General features: G+C 39.8%; 1 pseudogene; it reads right to left on the bottom strand.

The window, feature by feature from the left end:
* Nucleotides 1-297: 297 nt before the first annotated feature.
* LOC120521707 overlaps nt 298-10,084 on the bottom strand; it is a 56,145-nt pseudogene continuing 46,358 nt past the window's right edge.

Genomic DNA, 10,084 nt, shown 5'->3' with positions numbered 1-10,084 from the left:
CCCTGGCAGGGGTTGAAAGCTCAGCAATAAAAACTACTTTATGATACGTGATTCATTTTCTCCCTTTGTGGATCTCCAGCTGCAAATATGCAAACCGTATCACAGACCTTCTCCTCCATATATATAAATTAAATTAACCTGCTTTTCCAGGTGTTCTGATTGATTAATTTATTATCTACTAATTAGTGAGTCTGCCTTTGATCATTCAGTGTTGTTTAGCTGGCTCTCAGTTCTGTTTGTTTTAATTTTCATTATTAAGATACAAAGAAGGGAGCAAACTGCACAAAAGAATAACAAAACAATAGGACAACAACAAAAGAGAGGGAAGCATTAAAAGCAAAAGTAGAAATATTTCTAAATGTCTTATACATGTCATACGGCTTTGCTTTTCTAAAAGCAGAATAAGAGAAGGGAAAAAAAAGACTGTTTAAATAAATGAGATCAATTATTATCACTATTTGTGAATTTGACTGGAATAACAACCTGCAGCCACAGTGAGTCCTCCGGACAGATTTAGGGAACCACAGCCCTATAAGAATGGAGACCCTGACAGCTGCACTCGCCCTGCACTCTCATCCCTAAATTCAGTCACAGAGGCGCTGCCCACCCATCCATTCTGAAATTCGTTTTGACCCCAAACTACAAGTGGAGGGTACTGGTCAGTGGTCACATGGAGTCAGATGCAGATTTTTACACTGGTGTTCCAACCAAGTCCAAACCCTGGATAGAGCGGCTCAGTGAAGGACGTGTTGAACTTGTGCAGGAGGGTCATTGTGTGTGAGACGCTATAAAATGACAGAGAGCCAGCAGGCCAGTCCAGATACACACCTATTCTGGGGCTGTAGGTGCCACTGATTACAGTCTGCTGGCTATTATGATAAACAGAGTACTGGGAGTCAGACCATAACAAACTCCAGGACTTGTCGTTGAATCCAAAACGATACACGCCATCTCCTTTCCTGCTCATTCCTTTATATGAGACTCCTATCTCCACGTTTTCTCCACTCCACTGAATCTCCCAGTAGCACCGAGTTCCAGTCAGAGCCTCTCTGCACAAAGCTTGGGCCCACCAGTCAAATCTGTCAGGATATTTAAAATATCTGGTCTCTGTCCGCTCACGTGTCACCTTCTTATTCCCTTCATACAGGCGGAGGTCTCTGTTTGCCGTATTGATGTCCAGGGTGAGTGAACAGAAGTCTGAAATGAGAGAAAAGAAAATGAGTGAGGATATCTGTAATGGGACTGGGGGCGGAGCACAACACAGCCAATTAACAAGAACCAATCAGGAGCTGCGTGACAAATGTGTGCTGTCGATATTAAAGATCTCATCTGATTGGACAGAATCTCTGGGAATTTAAAATGAAATTACAAAACAAAGTGAAAGGCTGGCAAGTAGGACATTTGGAAGGAGTTTCAGTCATCTGGAATAAACACCATGAGGTCACCATCAAGGTCAAAGTTCTAATGGACTGACCATACTGACCACTGACTTTATTAAAAGGACAATCGTTATTATGAATGTGTAACTGATTACTTAAAATCACCCCATAGTCACACTTCATCTAGTCACACTTCATCATCAAATCTATCATTTCAAGAAAAGTTTCAAATCAGCATTTCTAGTTTTAACACAGATGATCTATCTATCTATCTATCTATCTATCTATCTATCTATCTATCTATCTATCTATCTATCTATCTATCATCCATTATCCAATCCGCTATATCCTAACTACAGGATCATGGGGTCTGCTGGAGCCAATCCCAGCTAACACAGGGCGCAAGGCAGGAAACAAACCCCGGGCAGGGCGCCAGCCCACTGCAGTATCTATCTATCATACAGTGCCTATCTATCAATCTATCATATAGGAGTCGGCATGGTGGTGCAGTGGTAGCGCTGCTGCATCGCAGTAAGGGGACCTGGGTTTGCTTCCCGGGTCCTCCCTGCGTGGAGTTTGCATGTTCTCCCTGTGTCTACATGAGTTTCCTCCAGGTGCTCCGGTGTCCTCCCACAGTCTAAAGACATGCAGCTCAGGTGCATTGGTGATCCTAAATTGTCCCTAGTGTGTGCCCTGTGGTGAGCTGGCACCCTGCCCGGGGTTTGTTTCCTGCCTTGTGCCCTGGGATTGGTTCTGGCAGACCTCCGTGACCCTGTAGTTAGAATATAGTGGAATGGATAGATGGATATCTATCTATCTAAGTATATTTCACAACTGTCTATATTATGGGGCCTTTGTCATTTTTTCTCTGTTAGATAGATAGATAGATAGATAGATAGATAGATAGATAGATAGATAGATAGATAGATAGATAGATAGATAGATAGATAGATAGATAGATAGATGTTAAAGATAGATAGATAGATGCCTGCCTTTGTCATCTAAGTACTATATATTGTACTGCCTGTTATATTTATCTATCATATACTTTCTTTTATCTATTACATAGTGACTTTAATATCTATATATTATATATTTCCTTTCACATCTATCTACTGTGGGTATTACAGATACAGCTGTAATTATCGATAATCTTTCACTATTTAAACAGAAATCACAATTTGTTGTGAAATAAGTTGAAACTGACAAAAGTACTCAGTATCCACCATTCTTTACTCCATGGAGCAGACACTTTGCTTGACAATTTTAAGAATAAAACCAAATACAAATGGCCTATATGAAAGTATCAAAGTCCTCATTCACTTATTATGGGGTCCCTTGAGCTAATCTTTTGTAATCCTTCCAGCCCCCCTCCATGTTTCATGTTGTTTCTTTGCACACGTTGGTTTGTTGTCTGAGAACACAGTGCTGTTGTGACTCACCATTAAGCTCTCATTTACCTCAAATTAGGTGCAGATGATAAGAACATCACGAGAGAGGATCTCTTCTGACTGTGTCTTATTTGAGGACCAGATATTTACTTTCAGTTTGTTCTTTGTTTTTGAAGTGTGTGTTATCACAATACCAAGATTAAGAGAGCTCTTTAAGGCTTAGAGATGCCTGTGAGTCAAGGAATGGAATCCTAAAATACTCCAAATAATTGGAAATCAACCATTCCACTGTTTAGAAGATCTTTAACAGAAGCTTTCTCGCTCTCTTTTTCTAAAGCGTAAAGTCACAAGTAGACTGCAGAGCTTCCCGTGTACATATACAAAGAACAGCAACGGCAAAAGTGCATTCTTGCTCCGATGTATAACCGTCGTCATCATCTGGGCTCACCTCTGTTATAGCGCATCTTAATGTGAAAACAGCAGTGTCAGATGGGGAGAGGGTGGTGGGATCATGAACGCGACTGAGAGAATAAAACTGAATATAAAAAAAAAACAAAGCTAACCTTTACAAGTATAATACATTTACAGCGGCTGTTACAGACTGAAATCAAAAGTATGTTTTTATTCTAAGATAATAAGAATACGAGCAGCTCACTTCTCAAAACGGACTCATCTGGGGTCGACCAGGTGAAGTCTTGATTACCAGTCAACAGTTGATACCGTTGTGCCACCGAAGTGGTTGTAGGAAATGTGTGTCGATGTCGCACCCTAATGCAGGTTCTTTTTCTGCAGTTATATTCTTGAATGGAAGTGCACTTGTTCTGTTATATTTGCACCTTTCGTGAAAGTGTTTCTTTGATGTTTGGACTTCAGCCTTCACACATTATACGTTTCATGTCAACATTTCGTCAATTATTACCAAAACATGAAAAATGTTTCTATTTTAACGATGTGTTTACATAGATTGTTGTAGACATGGAACACACATGAAATGCAAATGTTCCAAATAACGATATAGTATTTATAAAAGGTGTCATTTTGCTTGATTTCTCACTCTATACAACTCTAAGCAACTGACAAACAGGTAAACAGACTTGAGCTGAGAAAACTGTGTGGTGGTGGGGGGATATCATAGTAGGTTTCTTGTGTTTATTTACACATTTACAGGACAAAATACGCTGATGGAGAGGTGCGAAGTGATTTAAGGTGGGACGGATCTACGAGTTTTTTTTGTAGGCTCTGGTAATTCTAGTGTTAAAGACATCATCTTTATGTGAAAATACTGTTTAAATGAAGATCACATCCTGAGATGTTCACATACAGTATAAAGAAGAAAAAACAACATGTCATGTGGTGTACTTACTTTTTCACAATTGTATATGTTAATGGTAGTGGATATTGTAATATTTGGTGAGAAGCACATTCGTTTCATGCAATGTGTTGTATAAATAAATTATTAGTATCATCATTATAAAGGAATGACTCAAAGAGAAAAGCACTGCAAAGGAGAGATTAGAAAAGAGAAAGAGAAAACAGCAGGAAGTACAAATAAGTAAAAGAGAAATGACAAAGAAGAATGGAAGGACTTGTGTGACCGATGGACTTGGTGTAGTCGGCAGGATTACATTTGATTTGTCTTTTTCTTTTTTTTTAGTTCCCATGAGTTACTTTGACACTTAAGAGAGTTGAGTCCTACAGACTGCTTTGGTGATTTACTGCCTGATCCTCTCTATCCCATAATGCATCAGTCACAGGACCCCATCACGTTCAGCTCACCAGTCACACCACACTCACATGGCACCTTCTGCTTGTTACAGTTTCATATCATGAGCCTGCCATGAGATATTTAGTGAGAGATGATTTCTATTCTGATGATCCACTCAGTCAAAGCACAAACTCACATTGTAAAAACTCGTCTCTCCTCTGAGGTTCAGGAGGCTGTAAGGGGAGAATTGGAGCTTCACGACCTGAAAATTAAAAGAAAAGAGAAGAAGTGAAACTGTGAAGACAGCATTGTGTAAAGTTAATTAAAATAAGTGTAGTTAAAATGAAACACAGAATGACATGAAGCTGAAGCAGAAAAGTCGATGGGTCATCAATAATGTGTGAAGATCTGCTTTCTCTGTTAAATGAAACAGAAACATTCATCATGTATTCATCATTTTCAGCTCATCAGTCACACAACACTCAGGCTGCACTTTCTGCTGGTTACACTTTCATATCATAAGTCATGCCTGGCATATTCAAAAAGAAGAAATGATTTTTATTCTGATGATCCATACATTCAAAGCACAGACTTACATTGTAAAACCTTCTCTCTGCTTTGAGATTTAGGAGCCTGTGGAGCAACAATTGGAGCTTCACAATCTGAAAATAAAAAAAAAAACAGAGAAGAATGGAAACTGTGAAGATGACTTTGTGTAAAGTTAGTTAAATTCTTAAAGAAGCATTACAAATGCAGTGCTAAAAGTTACCATAAAACACAAAATGATAAGCAGCTAAAGCACAAAACATGATGAGGTAACAACAATGCAGAAACAGAATGGAGTACAAATCTACAAAGCATACAAATCTATCATCAGATGTCTGGAAATCAGTCGGGCCAGCAAACCTGTCCTGTGTTTGTAATGGATCTTTGAACTTTTCGTTTATGAATACAGTACACAGACAGACAGATACGTGAAAGTCCCCAGTTCTCCATCCTTTTTCACATTACAGCACAGACTACAATATTAAACATTCCCATTCTGATTATGAATTTAATGTAGAAAAAAAAAAAGAGCAAAACTCACATTGCAGAAACGCGTCTCTGCTCTGAGGTGTAGGAGGCTGCAGGCTGAAAACAGAAGCTCGCCGTCCTAAATATAAAACAGACAGAGAAACCATAAAAACAAAGAAGGCTTTTTCAAACCTCATTGCCACTATGAGGTGTTTGGCTCACATGGCAGAGAAGTAACTGACTTACAAAAGTGCATTGCATTCACTAAAGAAAACACACACTACACTACACTACATATGGACAGAAGTGTGTGGCCGGCCCACCAAAGGTCTGAGTTGAGGTGTTTCATTGTTCACAGGTCCATTAAATCAGCACACAGTCATGCAGTCTCAATTGACAAACTGAGGAGCTCAGTGACTTTAAACGTGGCACTGTCAGAGGATGCCACCTTTGATACAAATCAGCATGTAAAATTTTAAAATCTGCTCTGCTAGATCTGCTCTGGTCAACTGTAAGTGCCATTACTGTGCAGTGGAAACATTGAGGATCAACAACAGCACAGAACGAGGAAATGGAGAGCCGAAGAACATCATGCATTGAAATGACCTGTCCTCTGTGACATCACTGACAAGAAACTACCTGTGGAAGAAACATCAGCACAAGAAGTGTGCTCAGGAGCTTCATGAAATGGATTTCCATGGCCGAGCCTAAGATCACTATGAACAATCACAAGTGTTGGACACCTGGACAGAACAGAAACATGGAGTGATGGACCATGCCTTATGACAATAGTATGGAGAAGACCCTGCACCTGTGCACAAAGCCAAATCCATAAAGACATGGAGGGAACTTGGGTGGCCTGCACAGAGCACTGACCTCAATCTTATTGAAAAGCCTTGGAATGAATTGGAACGGCGATTGAGAGTCAGGTCCACCTCTCTTTTGCCCACGTATTCCTTGTCTCTCCTCATCAAGTGTCCATACCACTTCAACCTCCTTTCCTTCCTCATTTCTCCCACATTTGTTGTAACTCTAATTGTCTTATTTCTTATTTTGACCCTTTTTTGACTCCACAAATTCATCTCAACATTCTTGTTTCTGCTACATCCAACTTCTTCTCCTGCTTTGCTCCCTTTACTGCCCAAGTCTCAGCTCCGTAAATCATTGCTGGTCTCACCACTGTCTTAAAACAGTACCCTTAGCCATTGCCATTGAAAGTTCTCAATTTATTAATAAATAAAACTCTCTCTCATGTGTTGATGTCTTTGATACTTTTATGTCAACTCAAAACTACCCTACTGTAATAAATGATTGTATAAAGCCCATAGCATATGCAGAATTTTCATAATTGTGTCAAATCTTCACTTACTTTCCTAATTTTCGATCAATAGTAAAGCTGCTATTAAATCAGAACAAATGGACACTTTATAAGGTCTGAACTCATCTTCTCAAACTAAGACCACAGTTATGGCCATCAGTTCCACTGAACAGACTGATCAGTGACAGTTTCTAACCTCGACACCTGCGTTCTTTTCATCACCTTACAAATGATAGTTGGCTCATAGAAGTTGTCATGCATGAACGTCAAAGGGTCACCTCAGGGCTCATCAAAGGTAAACAGTACCACCTCAGGACACCAGTGGTTAGAGTGGTCTCTAACCACTTTGTCAGCTCTGAGAAGATGCCCCATGAGAGCAATTCACTCCGCCCCTTCCAGTCTAGGAGATACAAAAACAGGAGGAGGCGTCTCATTTTGGGAGATGAGAAACCTGCCAGACGGAGCTCCGATTCACAACTCTGACTGCTAGATACAAGTGTTCTTGTGTTAGCCAACAGCTAGATACATTTCTGTGTGACTGCTGTTTTTGTTAAATATCTTTTTGAGTAAACAGGATGGCACCCCAACACTTCTTCAGAGTTCCTGTCCTTACTACCAGTTGACGACAAAGTAAACCTCAGATGAATCTTTCCTCTGCTCTCCAAAGTGGACTATCATTGCATGTTTGCATGGCTTAGGTCATTTACCAGACTCACAAACTGTGTTGAGTAAATCAATGTATGGTTCTAAAACGTTATCATTGAAATGTTTTCAAATTCTTTGTAGATTCTTTCCTTGCCTGGGGATGGATTTTTAGTTACTTTAATACATTTAATCAATTTTTTCATTTTAAAATGACTGACATCTTTAAAGTTTTTAATTTCCTCTTTATGTTTAGTAAATGATTTTATTATTAAATGCCTAATTTCTTTTTCTAGATTCTCATTAGTAGTAAACTCTCAAGATAATCTGCCTTGTCTTTATCTGTTAGAGATGTCGGCCATTCCCATTCCAGCAAAGGAGCAGCCTTTATTGGCCATTTGTTAATTTAACTGTTGTCCTATTGTTGTTTTATTATTATTTATTACACTACAGTATATTTTTCTGTAATTAGGTTTAAATTTTAATTATTTTAGCAATAGCTTTTTAACTATTACATTCTATTATGTATAGACATAACACCGATTTCCAGAGTTTCCTACATGTTCTGTTTCTGTCTTTTGGAGCTTTGCTACGTTCTTCATTCCACCGAAGACCAATTCCTTTGCCTTTGACCGTTTTCTTGTTAGAAATACTTTGTCCTGCTAAATCTAAAATAACTTTACATTTGCAATTAGTAACAATATCCACATCTTTAGTTTGCGTATTCAATTATTGAGTCACAAAAATCACTAAATTCTTCCCAATTTGTTCTTCTAAAACTCCTCTTCACAAAGTCTGTTTTTCTCCCGGTCAGCGGCGATCATGTGAATAATTTCAAACGAATCCTTAATGAAAAACAGTAGAATGACACTGGAACTAAATGCTGAGCGTTAACGCCTGACTATGTTGTAGCAGCCGGCATTGTCACCGTACAGATGGGCGGGGCTGGACAGATGATTGACAGCAGGATATTCACAGCTGTGCTGAGCTCTGCAATCCAGAAACCCCTGGAACTTTCTCGTTACACCTTACAAATCCGAGAAGGCTTGAGATGGCTGGTGGAGAAGTGCAGGCCATTAGAAATACAGCCTCACAGATGATAACAAAAAGACAGAAAACAGGACACCACACGAGACGCTGGATGACGATCGAGAGCACTGCGAGAGTGGAATAGCCTGTCTAGTGAAGAGGCAGACATTTTATGGGGCGTCTTATACGACTTTTACAGTGAAGGGTGATTCTGCTAGAAGACAATTGTGAAATCATTTGTTGTGGAATAAATGTGCCTGTTACTGAGCTTAACTCCCATTCTGTGTGGGTCTCAGTCTTTCCATCTCGGTGCTCATTACAATATAATAAAACCCACATGCCCTGCTAGACACAGGAGTCGAGCGAATCTCCATCAGATCCATTACTTGTACTATCTTCTATTATAATGCAGAATCTTTGCACATTTATAGGCTTTTTCTTTTCTCTTCTCCAAATGCTGATCCACACTAGCAGAATTTCTCCCTGCTTCTAGTTTTCTGTGAATATCTCATGATCTGCTGGTGGTACAAAGACAAGCCTCATATCATTTGAAATGGAAAAAACCCGGAGAATGTACAGATCTGATTGGATAATCCAATAGAAGACAAGTAAAGGCAGACCTCACAGCGTCCATATTTAAATTGCCTTATCTCATCCTCCATATGACATCGAATAGAATGATTATGAGTGTTTGAGAGCTGAAACACTCCTCTGTGTTACTGCATAGGAATCTGCTCATCCAACTGACCCACTTGAAGTTATACGATGGCAAATGTGGCAGGAGGTCTCCCAACCGAGACACGTAAGTTTGGACGTTTTTTAGGCAGATAGACAAACAAAGCAGAGGCATACAGACACCTGCAGTGCACCATTTTGATGACAAGCTATCGACCTTTAACTCTAGCACTTTGTTAACAGATATTCTTGATATATTTTTTTTTAATGAGTGAATTATCAGTGCACACTGGCGGCTGTAATAAAAGAGGACGCAGTGTGCTTAATTCAGTTTTGCTGTTAAGTTTTAAACTGTTGTCATGAGTGGTGTTGTATTACTGGGCTTAGTGTTTTTATTTCACATCTTCATCTTGTTCTTGCACAACGTGAGGGTTTTTTATGGAATTTTCAGGGGTCCGCAACTTTTCAGTTTGGGGCTTTGTTACAAAATAAGGAAGGAGTGAGAATAGTGTATGTACAGTAAAGGAGAGACCTTTCCTTTGGTTTCACTTCTAGAATTCCACCGATTTCATGGTAACATAACCCATCATGGATCTCATCACGACGAGCAGACACAATACCTGGCGGAGTGAAGCTCACAACCTCCCACTGGCTGAATTTCTCCAGATGCTCCTTCAAAGGTGGCAGCTTCCTCCTCAGGTCCTCAGAAGAGAAATCTGCAGTGATGGTGAAACTGAGAGAGTCTCCTTCTTTAGGGAGGCCACAGAAAGGTGAGAAAGTCTGTGTCAGGGGAGAAGACAAGATGGCGATTTAGGGAAGAGAGAAATAAAAAGATGCGTTCTAGAAGGACTTAGACAGGGAAACGGCCGTCTTCATCTACAGTACCCAGAGACGACCTGAACGTGTGTTGTGTGGTTCAGTCTGGGGGCTG

This window comes from Polypterus senegalus, chromosome 2 (genome assembly GCF_016835505.1).
Source record: "Polypterus senegalus isolate Bchr_013 chromosome 2, ASM1683550v1, whole genome shotgun sequence".
NCBI classification, from domain to species: domain Eukaryota; kingdom Metazoa; phylum Chordata; class Cladistia; order Polypteriformes; family Polypteridae; genus Polypterus; species Polypterus senegalus.
The sequence above is the reverse complement of the archived record's forward strand: the minus strand, read 5'-3'. Positions and strand labels throughout refer to the sequence as shown.